The sequence below is a fragment of the Myotis lucifugus genome, unplaced genomic scaffold (genome assembly GCF_000147115.1).
Source record: "Myotis lucifugus unplaced genomic scaffold, Myoluc2.0 scaffold_814, whole genome shotgun sequence".
In the NCBI taxonomy this organism is placed as follows: Eukaryota; Metazoa; Chordata; class Mammalia; order Chiroptera; family Vespertilionidae; genus Myotis; species Myotis lucifugus.
This window is the reverse complement of record NW_005871862.1, coordinates 116010-128453: the sequence shown is the minus strand read 5'-3', so window position 1 is coordinate 128453 and position 12444 is coordinate 116010.

Genomic DNA, 12444 nt, shown 5'->3' with positions numbered 1-12444 from the left:
TGTCATCCTTCCTGCGACCATCATGGGTAACAGCAGCACCGAGGCTTCCATCTCCAGGGCTTCCATTGTGGGAACTGGATTTCTCGTTTTCATTCATTAAACGTCTCTGCAGGGAGGAGCATGAATGGACCCGGGACTGCCCACATCCTTTCTTCCTTTTCCGTTGAGACTATTATATCCACACGATTCCCCAGATTTCTCTTTTCTCTACCTTCTTCACACACAAAACAAGTAGCGTGCGCAGTAGCAGACCTCCAGGAGGCTGAGACAAGACTCAAAGTGGTGCACGGTTTCCAGGTTGCTTATACATTTCGTGGCGTTGGCAAATACGATGCTAACCAGTAAGGTGCTATCCAGAAGAAATCAGTTATTATTGCTACAGAGTAATAACCGCGATGGACTAAAGAAGCGGAGTTTGATTCCGTGATGGACAGGATCCCATGTTGTCCCAAATACCTGCTGCCCCCCACACCTCCCTCACCTCCCCCACATTGTATATGGCAGCCCTGCAGCCTGCCTGCTCTCGGGCACCTGAGGGGGCCTCCGTGCCAAACACAGGGCAAAATCAAAACAGTAATTAAAAATAACCCTCATCAAGATAATACAATCTAAACACGGATTGCGAGACAGGTATGTCGGGGGCCTTAAGTAGTTAAAATGGTTAAACCCTAAATGATTCTTACTTCCAGAGAAGAGAAAGGGGAGGGGCCTTGTTCTTGTCAAAAGAAGTTAAAGTGACAGTTTCTTCATATGCATTCCTTCCACCACCCCTCTTATAAAACCCAGGGCCAAAGCCACCTTCACACCGAGAGGAGCCGAGTCTGGGGGTGGGGGGATGAGAGAGGATTCCCCAAGGACATGGTGCTGACAGCCTGGGCGTTGCGGGGACTCGGGAAAGGGCGCTGAGTACGTAGCCTCCCTTTCTTTCTGGATCAGACCTCCCTCCTATCTGGTCTCAGGGGAGCTCTTCCCACGTGACGGGTTCCTGCCAACGCAGAACTGGATTTTCTTACAAACCCTTGAATTTAGTTTTTAGCCTGTTCTTTACTCTTTTCTACCCTCCACTGTCATGTAATTTTTATGTATGTATGTATGCATGTATGTATGTATGTGTGTGTGTATTCATTCATTCATTCATTCGAGTTTGGGACAGTTAAAGGGCTGCCAGCGTGAAAGAGGAAGTGATCACTGGGCCTGGAGGAAGAAGATTTGAGCGAAGTTCTCGGGAGACCGTCGTTGGCTTTTATACTGAGAACAAGTCTCTTAATCTCTTTGAGTCCGAGTGTCCTCATCTCGGAAATGGAGACATGATCCACAGGATTGCTGTGAGATTAAAAATAGTGGACGCGGATGCTCCTCTGAAGGAAGCAAAGGTTTGCCCTGGCTGGTGTGGCTCAGTGGGTTGAGTGTGATCCGAGCACCGAAAGGTCACTGGTTTGATTCCTGGTCAAGGCACATGCCCATTGGAGGCCCAATCCTCCGGCGGAGCTCATGCAGGAGGCAACCAATCTCTCTCGCTCTCTCTCTCTCTCTCTCTCTCTCTCTCATAAAAACATACTTTAATAATAAAGGTTCTATTTATTTACAAATAGTATAAATCAGCTTCTCAAAGCAGTTGCAAAATTCAGTTCAGCAGCAAAAGGCACACGTTTGACTTGCTGTGAAAACAGAAGAGAAGGAATTTCATCATCAGATTACCCCACCGTCACTTACCCAATCTCTCCGGTCAGCCCCCGGTCCATTAGAGAGGGACACGGAGCACAGAGCAAGGCCAGGCTGATGGGCTTCGAGAAATAATCTCCTCAACAGCAGGAAACCCTCACTGGCCTTTCTGTTCGCCCCGAGAGCCGTATCTAAAGACATCGCCATTACTGGCTAAACACAACGGATTAGCAGGTTCAAAGGTGAGTGAGCTCAGGTCTGCCGGGCCCCAACCAGCAGAGGATTTGAGACGCACGCGGGGAGATGAGAGAGCCGAGGATTAGGCTCCGTTCCTGGGATGCTCCGCATGATTATTTCTGGATTAAAAGATGATTAAAGAACAGGACACCCCGAATGCAGACGACACAGACAGACCCCGCAGTCACTTTTAGTGAAAAGTCCCTAGAAGACGGTGATGAAATAAAATGCGCATACAGACCAGCGGTTCTCAACCTGTGGGTCGCGACCCCTTTGGCGGTCGAACGACCCTTTCACAGGGGTCGCCTAAGACCATCCTGCATATCAGATATTTACATGACGATTCATAACAGTAGCAACAATACAGTCAGGAAGTAGCAACGAAAATAATTTTATGGTTGGGTCACCACATGGGGAACTGTATTTAAAGGGCCAGAAGGTTGAGAACCACTGATATAGACCGATGACAAATAGACGACAAACCATAAGGCACTGCCCCACGCGGGAATCCAGACGCACAGCTACTTCCTCCCTTTCCCCAAAGCACGCTGTGCAGTCAGGTGTGGCCTTTCTTTTCCTTTAATGAGGGGAAGCGTCAGGGAGCGGCTGCCGCTGGGAGGGGAGGCCGACCTGACCTGTGCGGCGGTCCCTGCGTGAGGCAGAGGCTGCCAAGAGAAGGGAGGCTGGAGACGGCCCTGCCGCTGCCTCGTGTGAATAAACGAGAAACGTCGAGACCTCTTCAGCAGCAGGCTGCAGTGGGTGGCTGACGTGCACACACCGGTGGGTGTGTACAGGCACGTTCACTAACTAAACGTACGTTGAAAGGGCTCTCAACTTTCAGAATATTCGGAACATCACATCCCAGGTGTCTATAACCTCTCTCATTCCATTGAAATGTCCCATGCCATCAATGTAAGGGTCACTAGAATATCATTTATTTTAAAAACCTTAGAACTGACCTAACTTCAGATCTCACCTCTCCAAAATGCCACATTATTAATGGGACAATGGAATGATGGTAGAGCTGAATTGCTATCAATTACTACTAATTTAAAAAGGGATTTTGCAGCTTGCCGACTTTTTGGTTTTGTACCTACTTTTGTCCATAATTGGAATCTGTTTCAAAGTCATAATGGCTTATACGGCCCGGCCACTGTGGCTCCTCGGCTGAGCGTCCACCTATGAACCAGGAGGTCTCAGTTCGATTCCCAGTCAGGGCACATGCCCGGGGTTGTGGGCTCGATCCCTGGTAGAGGGTGTGCAAGAGGTATCTCTCTCATCATTGATGGTTCTATCTCTCTCCCTCTCCCTTCCTCTCTGGAATCAATAAAAATATAATTTAAAAAAGTAATGGGTTATATGTCTCTAACAAACTTACAATTCATTTTTCCAAGTAAATAGGTATTTTTTACTTCTTTTTCCAGTGACTTGTCTCCAAAGTGTGTGAATGGCTTTATCTATAACACACACACACACACACACACACACACACGCTCAAAATCAGACTCAACACATGGTGTGTCTTAGGGCATGTGAGCACCCAGCTTTGAAGGGCGGGTCAGTGGGACTAAGGAAGAGAAGGGCTCAAGCAAGGAAAGGAAAGGAGATCTGCCTCTAAGAGTTGGTTCCCTGGCTACGGGAGACTCCATAAAGCGAAGTGATAAACTAGTTTAGCTTTTGTGACTGGGGTTGAATTTGTGTGAAGGGTGGTTGGGGAGGTGGGGAGGTTTACACTAGAACTTTCAGATATTCAGAAATGGACACCCCTTTCACGGTCAACAATGTCCCCTACTTAAAGCGTCTTTAACTTGGGAGCAGGGCAGTGTGGGCATTACGTGGCCCTCTGTGTTCGCATCAGAATATTTTCACTCTCAAAGCGGCGGTGCTTAGGCATGACCTCAAATATTAAATTCCCTACTAAGTTAACTACTAGCAAAACCAACAAACAACACTTAACGTATGAGCAGCTTATGATTAAGGTCTTGGGGAATTAGACTAAATTAAATTTTTTTCATTTAGAGAGGAAGGGAGAGGGAGAGAGAGAGAGAGAGAAACATCAATGATGAGAAAGAATCATTGATGGGCTGCCTCTTGCATGCCCCCTACTGGACCGAAATCAAACCCCGACCTTCAGTCTGCAGGCCAATGCTCCAGCCACTGTGCCAAACCGGCTAGGGCTAAATTAATATTTTTGAATCATTACATTATTTTTAAAAATCTAAGCGAATGGCTGCATCTTTGCAAATTCATTTGGCAATTAATCTCAACTGAAAATGTTTAGATGTTTCCATCCATCTTACTTTTGGAATCAAAGACTCGCCACTTTATTTTACACGTTGGCGAGTTCCGGTAAGTCTGTTAAACTGGGTCTGGCATTCCTCAGGCGTGGGAGGGTCTAACATCTTCCTCACGGGGCCCCGGGAAGATTCCGGACGATGACGGATGTGGGAAGGCCTTGTGACAATGGCGGGTTCACGCAGTTACAACATGAATAAATGGAATCATTTTCACTCACAGTGTGAAGCCCAAAGCACAGACACATCTGCAGCTGAAGTTAATAACTGTGAACTCCGCCGAAAATCAGCTGTAACTTCAAAAAACAAATTCAAATGTCATACAACATGGATGTTTATGAGGGCGTTAAGTTGTAACCTCTGAGAATACTGGCATTGCCAGGACATAACGGACTGCATTTTCTATGTATTGTAGCTGGGTAATTAGGAAGTCCTTATACAAATAGCGAAGAATGCTCTAGAAGACAATGATGACGAATTTACCTGGGGACCCTCCCAGCTTCCTGTCCACCTCCTTTCAGGACCTCTGACTCTTACACGTTGTCTCCAAATCCCTCAGAATTGTGAGATTTAGACATTTTATATATATATATGTGTGTGTGTGTGTGTGTGTGTGTGTGTGTGTGTGTGTGTGTGTCTTATATATAAAATAACTTACACTCAGTTCTGGAATAAGTACCAAGTTTATTACAGAGGGTGAAATTGTATATTTTAACGCTTTTCGGGGTAATGTGGGGCAGAGCTGATTAGCGGGCCAGGCTTCTCCCCTGGGATTGTTTTTACTCTATATGAGCCCCCACCTCTGCCATTTTTATTGTCCAGTGGCCCCTGCTGTGTGGAGTAAGATGCCTTTGTCAATAGACAGGTTAGTATCAGCCCAGCCTTTTCCTCCTCGGGGCATTCGGGTAACTGTAAGGAGCCCTCCTGAGGCTGCTCCCTCCATCCGAGGCGTCTGCACCATCGGAGGCCCGCGGACGGGCCCTTTCGCCCTCTGCTCTCCCAGGCGGACTGGACTCTCAGAGGCTGGGACCTGCCTGTTCAGGATGGTGTTAGGGGAAGCCTCCACCTCAACCACTTAAAAGGACTACCCTGCGCCTTTCGCTTTCCTTAAAAGACAAGTTTTGTTTTGTTTTTTTTGTTAATCCTCAGCTGAGAACATTTTTCAACTGATTTTTGGAGAGAGTGGAAGTAAAGGGGGAGACACAGAGAGAGAAACATCAATGTGAGAGAGACATCACTGGTTGCTTCCCGCAGGGGCCCTGAGCAGGGCCAGGGACTGAGCCTGCAACCGAGGTACATGCTCTTGACCGGAATCGAACCCGGGACCCTTTAATCTGCAGGCCAACGCTCTATCCACTGAGCAACACCAGCCAGGACAAAAGACAAGTTGTAGAGGCAAATGTTCATTGGGCCTCCCCTTGGTGTCCAGACTCTAGGTCTTACATTCACACCAAAGGGGGTCACAGGTGAGGCACACGATTTGTGGGGCGCGTGCAGGACCTCCTGTTCCAAGATGAAGAGAACACGCCGGTGGCAGCAGAGCGCAGCGGGGAACAGGCGGCTGTGTGCGCCCTAGGGGGTCATGTACTCTCAGTACAGAAACGGAGCCAGCGGTCTGAGGACGACAACAGGCAGGTGTGCACTCGGGGCAGGCTGTGCACGGAGAGGCCAAAGGCCCAGGTACCACCTCTCAGTCTCGCGGATTCTGCCCTAAGCTCCCCCCCACCCCAGCGGGTGTATCCGGCTGCTAGCAGCTCTGGGAGAAGCCAGCTGACATCACCTACCCCGTTTCCCACCCGGGGTATTTCCATATTCTAGGGACACCACGGAACAAAAGTGAACTTTAGAAATGAAGTCATCTTTTGGCGGATGTTGCTCTCATACCAGGGAAGGCCTTGGGGACAGGGTGGGGAGCAGGGTGGGGAGCAGGGTGGGGTCCCAGACCCTCTCAGGCCTCAAACTCTGAAGGTCCCCAGAACAGAGCTGCGGGGACTCGAGGCCAGGACAGAAACGCCCGTTTTCTCGCTTCGCAGGTGTTGCTGCGGGCGCCGCTGTCTGGCCCCTGTCACCCCCGTGGACGACAAATCCCTCTGCAATGACAGGACCCCGTGACCTCTGAGTCCTCCCCAACGTGACGCTTTCAATAACGTCAGTGAGCGTTAGTGACTGATGTGATTCCGTATAAAATTACAACCTTTATTGACCGCTGTCAACATAGGAATCATATTTAGATTTAAGTCTAGTGTATCCTTATGTGTCCAGTGTATTTATTTATTTTTGTCTCTCAATGTATTTTAAACAATAGAACCGAAGTGGGTTAAGTACATGTATCCTTGTGTTTGTCTTTAAAAAGGACTGATAATGTAATCAGACACACGTGTTACAGGAATAAAATGCATAATGTTGCACTTGGCATTGCCTACGGCCCAGAGCACGTATGACCGAGCAATAGAGGGCGGTTCCTGGGAGCGGCGTGGCTACTTTAGTTTACTTTTTTGAAAAAAAATATGTATTTTTATTGATTTCAAAGAGGAAGGGGGAGGGGGAGATAGAAACATCAATGATGAGAGAGAACCATTGATTGGCTGCCTCCTGCATGCCCCGCACTGGGGATCGAGCCCACAACCCGGGCATGTGCCCTTCACCGGAATCGAACCCGGGACTCTTCAGTCTACAGGCTGATGCTCTATCCACTGAGCCACACCAGCCAGGGCTGCTTTGGTTCACTTCTCACTTCCTGTGCGACGAATGGTAACCATCGCACTCCGGGGTCACGCGCGCCCGCTGGCAGCACCGAAGACGGAAAAACTCACCCCCGAGATACCAGGTCTTTTACACTCACTTCCTTCCCCTTTGAGACGTATTTTCAAGTAAGGACCACGGTGCCGCCCCTCCTTCTGTTGATGAACGATCCAGATGTGGTATTTCATGTCTTGACATTTGTTCTATAGTTTCTATATTACAACTTAGAAAATAGCCCTGGTGATTTAAAAAAAAAAAAAAGGTCCCCCCCCACCCCCCTTGACAAATCTTTCTGAGTTTAGTTTTTCCTGCTTATTTGGTCAGTTTCAGTCTCGTATTCTACCTCGATCTGTGTATATTGGGACTTTGCCTCAGAGAACGAGATGTAGTTATGACGACGTTTAGCTGAGATAAAGCCCTTTGTTTAATTTCGTGCCTAATTTGTGGCTCTGTCTGTAGGTTGTGGACTAGATGGCCCCTGAGCACACAGCTGGCGGCAAAGGGCGTTGACCTTGATTTCACGTGGGGAAGAAAAAACACAGACAGCAACGCGTGCAGTGGCCTGTGATACGGGCTGAAGTCATTCCAACGAGAAGATAGACGTTGCTAACCCACTTTCTGCTATTTGGCGATTATGTTAACATCACACCGCAGGGCAGGGGCTAAGAGTTCCGCTCACATAACTTCATTCCCAACCATGCGTAATCGTGTTTTTATTGAGTTCCTTCCAAACTTTACATAACCCCATTATTTCTAGAAAATGTTTTTCTTTTCTCATAACTATATAAAATGCAACGGACTCTTTCAAAAGAATAATTAGAGGAGACATCTGATAGGTTAACGATATACCTGATGCCAATTTTCTTTTCTAAAGAAAAGAGCCAGAGCGTTCACAAGTGAAACTAAAAATAAATACCTCGGAGAAACAGATGAAACACTGGATATGTGTCATGTTCAAATGTGCTGCAGGAAGACATTAACAAATGAAAACCAAAAACTCTTCACCAACTTGCTAAAATAAATCCATTTCCAAGGGATCCGGAAATCCCTGGAGGAGTGAGGACGCGTAGCCTGGGAAGTTTCTATGCTGATAAACGCGAGGTCTGCGGACTTTAAAGGGAAGTTTAACTCAAGTCCGGCTCCGTGAGTTCTTGCAGAAAACGCTCATTGTAACGGGACCCAATATCCCGCTGTTTGGGGGTTACATCTGTCTGCTCATCTCCACGGGGAAAGCTGCAGAAACACATCGCTCGTTCTCTTCCATTCCACACTCCACCCAGGCCCAACACCTCACTCTCCGTTTCTAAAACGCAGTAAGAGCAATGCCTCTCTTATGCGGGGGAGTTAATATTACACCGTTCGTGTTTTCAAAATATAGGGTGTCCCAAAATTCACGCAAGATTTGAATTTTGCGTGAGCATTAAAACAACAACAAAAAATAAAAGCCTAATTTTACTTGGTTTATTGAATCAGATACTAATATCTGTTGCCCTTTGATTTCAATGCCTTCAATTTGATCAGCATTACCAAGTACCAATTATGGCCCAGGAGCAGGGACAATGAAGACCAATGAAGACCGCGGCTTTGCATATGTGCCAGCAAAGCCGTGGAGGCCATTTCCTCGATGTGCTATTCCATACATAACCCTATACTGTATACTTTATGAATCAATAAAAAATTTGCATTTTTTAATTATAAACCTGTGTTTTCTATCAAAATTACTTCTTGCGTGAATTTTGGGACACCCTATATTTCAAAAGAGGAGAAAGCATGGGTCTGTTGGTTTGCAGTTGCTGGTAAAATCCCAGCGAGCAGGCAGTGGTGAGGACCAAGCGTCTGAAGACGTGTGTTCAGGAAGGAGGCAGCCAGCACACACCTGCCTCAGCACTGGCCTGGGCACTGGCCTGGGCCCGAGGGCTGCAGGTCAGCCAGGGCAGGTGTCAGCTCAGAAGTGGCGAGTGATGCTTCCCACACCCACACAAACGCAGACTCACACTGTGGTGGTGTCTTTTCTCCCAGAAACCTAACTGGATTTATAGTCAACATACCACGCCGTGAGGCAAAACACCATTAGCGGTTCTGTGTCTCCACCCATATGATGCGATTTCTTTTTAACAACAGCAGCAGCAGCAAAAATTAACACGTGGAAGCAGAACTGCCCCCATCCTGGCTGCCGATCCGCATTCATCGTACAGAGGACAAATAAAGCAGAATTTGGCCTAACAAGGCTCTAAATGGCTCCCTGTCTTCTTCTCGGAGGACTTTAATTTTTCAAATCAGTTTTCAAAGCAAAGGTTTGGATTTACTATTCAATGATAACTTGCTTAGCAGTTGCTTCCACTAAGCCAGCGGTTCTCAACCTTCCTAATGCCTCGACCCTTTAATACAGCTCCTCATGTTGTGGTGACCCCCAACCATAAAATTATTTTTGTTGCTACTTCATACCTGTAATGTTGCTACTGTTATGAATCGTCATGTAAATATCTGATATGCAGGATGTATTCAGGCGACCCCTGTGAAAGGGTCGTTCGACCCCCAAAGGGGTGGCGACCCACAGGTTCAGAACCGCTGCACTGAGCGGTCGTGAGCCAACAGGAAAGAGTAAGTCACCGCCTTCGGAATCCTCGCTCCAGAATAAATAGTTAGAGGGTCTAGATACCGTTTCAAGGTCAAGTGAAGAATCCGAATGGTTTTTGTAGGTGACGCTTGTCATTGACCCAACACAGATGACTACGGGATAGGCTTCCTGTGATGGGCACGCGGCGGCTGCTGCTGCAGGTGTGTGGCTCCCCAAAGCAAGACCCGACAAGAAGTGGGTGCGTGGGCCCCCAAGCAAGACCCGAGAAGAAGACAGGGAGCAGAAACAGTGTGAGAGCGCTTCTTAGCCACCGGAACCAACCACCTTACCGCTGGGGAAAGTAAGGAAGATGACAGTGATTTTTGTCAGCACAAACATCCTCTCGATCTGTGTGCACTGGGACGAGATGTAGCTACGAGGACTGCTGGCTGGGATGAAACATCCAGGCAGAATCATCCCGTCTCCAGCACCTACTCAACCCATCAGGCAAACTGAAAAACTAAGTCCTGTCTCCACAACCACGACCACCAAGGCAGTCACGTTTTAAAGAAAAATTCTGGCCTCTGGACAGACTGAGTAAAACTACTATAGACACGGACACAGGAATCTATCAGACAGACATTTTATTTCTACTGTCCCCCCTTTCGTTTCAAATAATGTGTTAGTTTTACTAAAACATATATCCCCCCCACACCCACCCCGTATCACAGAGTCTGATCGGTGAATCCAAGTGAGAAAACGAAAATGTGGATCGCCGGGTTCGGGAAGCCAGTGGAAAAAGTCGCTCCAGGCCGGCCCGCCCGGGGCTCCTGGGACGGGGCCTTCCCCAGCTGGCCATGGCCGAGGGTGCGCCTCCACCCTCCTGACTGTTTCCCATTCGTGCTTTCTATGCGGGGTTCCCAGACCCAGGACAAACACACTAGCCCTGGGGGCTGCCCTCACGCTTGGAAGGATGTTTTTCAATTATGTCTGTTTTGTGACATCTTAGATAAAAGCTGGATCTGCAAGTGATTAAAAGATGTTTTATAGTCATGGTTCCATTCCTGCTGAAATAAAGGCGTAATTTAAACCACACATAATTCACAGCAATTTAGGCCCATTACAGAGTTCTAGCTTCTTTTTTATGGTAGTTGCTAATTAAAACAGAGTGTTCCCGCCGCCCGCGGAGCCTGCGAGGGCAGCATACAGGTTTAATGAGTAAAACGTCTTGACACAAAAATGAAAACAATACGGAGACGAGGCGGCCAGCTGCCCGCGCTGAGCGTGTGGTGCAGGCCGGGGCGCCCGCTGGAGTCCGAACTGCCCAGAACGCAGTCCTTTCTTTCTTCAAAGGAAGACACACAGGTTTTTATTTTTGGGTTGTTTTTTTTAGAGGAACCTGAAAGAGTGCTCATTTCTCTAACTTCTGAGCCCCCCATTCCCAGCTGACCCAGCCCCAGGAATTTAAACTCACTGGCATCACGTTTAAAGGATAAATGATGAGGTATTTTAATATAATCCTGAATATAGGTTTAGATTGAAAATGGGAATTGGGACCGTCATTAATTACGTTGCCAAATTTTCCGAACTTTAAGAAGCCAGATAGAGGCAAATGGGGGCATTTCAAGACCGCCGCCTTCTAAAGTTCAGGGGTGAAAACCTGGACACAGTGACAGTGTCTCTGACATTTGAGACATCCCATGTGCAGAATGAGTGTGAGGAATGTATCCCCATTCGGGGGGTTCCACTTTCTGACACCACTGTAATAAGAGACAGACATAAAGTCAAACCTAATATAAGCACAACCACCAGCCAGGGTTAGGGCCTCATTATCACCCTTAATAAGCAGCCATGAATCACAGCAAATTCCGATTGCCTCCAATGCCCTGGGCTCAGCGGGAGGAACGGCCCTGGCATCTGTCTGTCCCTCCCACCTCTGGGGACAATGACAGGCAATGCCATCACGCCCTCACTCCCCTCGGAGGGAGGCCTGCTCTCTAGTCTGCAGCCCAAGCCTCCAGCTCCTGCGCAGGGGGGCGGAGAAGCAAGGGGTCTATTGATTTCCATTGAGGACGCCCAGGTCCTCAGGGGCGGGAGGGAAGCTAGGGGGTGGGGGAGCCTCCCTTGGGAAGAGAAAGAGTTCAGAAGTGAGGCAGGGGGAGGGGGTACACGGGGTGGGGCAGGGGGTTTAGAGAGAACAGCAGCTGCATGAAGAAATAAATTCTTCTTTGTGACTTGGCTAGATCGAAATATAAGTAAACAAATGTTACTAACCCAAGTTGCTCCAAACCTCAGTTTTTTTAAAAGAAGCAAACCCAGAGACGCTTGCTCAGGTTCATTTCCCACTCAAGGTCCTGGTTTCGGGTGCTCGCTGAACCCAAAGCAGGAGAAGGACAGCGCCCGAAGGGGACCGCGACCCAGACTGGGACAGCTCGGCCGGCACCGGGACCTCGGCGCCGGCGTGCAGCAGAGAAGAGGGCGCGCCACAACACCGCAGCCTGCGATGTGCCGAGGGCGCAGCTGGGACCCAAACCGCTAGTCTGGGCTCCGGAGCGCCCGGGCTGCTCCCCGCTCGGTCCAACAGGCGCGACGGCTACAACGAACCTCGCCTCCCGCGGGCCCGGCTGGGGCGCGACGCTGGTCCCCGGTTCCATGGCTGCACTGCTCGCCCGGCAGAGGGTCGGGTCTCAGGCCGGCCGGCTCGGCTTGGCAACTTCCAGGACGCTCGCCTGCCGAGCGGAGGGCGACGGGGGAGCCGTCTGGGGCCAAGTCGCCGGGGATCCCCGCGCCAGGGCTGCCCGGTCCGGAGCCCGCACCCTGTGCGCCGCGCGCCCACCGGCCGGGCAAACCCTCAGACGGCGCGTGGAGGGCAGGAGCCGGGGAGCCGCAGCCGCCCGCGGGTGAGCCAAGTGAGTGTGCTCGTCACCAGTCCGGGCTTCTCGGAGCCGGGAC